Here is a 1,303-nt window from a genome sequence, read left to right on the forward strand (position 1 = left end):
ACAGGGAGAGCCCTAGTGCTCTTTACTTTTAAGTAAACCTTTTAGATGACTGATATCTTTATATACTAAAAGTACATTTAAGGTAAAGAAAAAAGTATGCAGTATTGTCGCAATGAAAGATATAATTAACTAGAGTAGAAAGAATTATTGAGGTTACCCTTATATAAAAAATGTGGTGTAACTTACTTATATATGAGTCAAAAACTCCAATGAAATAGCTGTTTATTTATAAGAGTAAGAAGTAAAATAAAACTCTGCCAATCTTGAAAGACTATAATATCAACAGATATACCAATAAGAATAAAACTGTACTGTGAAACCTCACCAATCTTGATATACTTATTTGGAATTTGTAACAATTTTGACAAAAGCTTAGCAGAAGTTTACCTTTTCACCATTATTAATCAAATCATAGTATAAACAATATTCATAAAGTTAGTGTTTAAATTACTTTAGAGAATAATGTTCAGATATCTTGAGCATACCATACATAGTAACAATTTACATGTGAATTATAAACATTTTAACCTCTCAATCTCTTAAGGTAGTTCTCTTTACTATCTATTTCTGCGCTCATTTGTTCTTAAAAACAAAATTGTCTCTCTAAAGATATTTCATCCTTCATAGTTTACATTGATTTTACTAAGCTCTTCCTTATCCACACAAATTATTATTTTACATGAAATAGTTGGGTAAAATTATTTTACTTTTGTTCAGTTTTGCTTTATGTTTTACCTTAAAAAGTCAAATAGAGGAAAATTAATTAATTCTAAGAAAATTTAATCGTTTATTGAAACCCTCCTAAATAAAAAGCTAAGTATGAGTCACTTTAAAACATTTCTAATCTCATCAAAATATTGCAAAATATACATTATTATGCTTATTTCTCAAGTGAGGAAATCAATACTCAAAGTTAAGTGATTTAGCCAACATCCCAAGAATTTTCTGAATCTCATGATGATAATGTGTATCAAGGGCTAAGCATCGGATCTAAAACAGAGAGAGAACTAAATAAATGTCCGTAAGGGTTACTGACTGGTTACTTTAAAGAAGAGGATTATTGGCCCTCCCTGGTGGTGCAAGGGGTTAAGTCTCAGCAGTATGAAGCTATCAGCAGCCACTGCAGGGAGCTGACCCACATGGCCAGCAGACCTCTCTTGTCTGGCCTGCTGCTCCCCTCAGCAGTGTATTCCAGCCTGTCTATTCTGCTGCCCACTCTGTCTTTGGTGAATCCTCTCACCCCCCTACCTCTGACCTACACTCCAACTCTTGTATGCACAAATAAAGAAAAAAAAAATCCTTT

This window comes from Condylura cristata, unplaced genomic scaffold, assembly GCF_000260355.1.
Source record: "Condylura cristata isolate star-nosed mole 26May11 unplaced genomic scaffold, ConCri1.0 scaffold00016, whole genome shotgun sequence".
NCBI classification, from domain to species: Eukaryota; Metazoa; Chordata; class Mammalia; order Eulipotyphla; family Talpidae; genus Condylura; species Condylura cristata.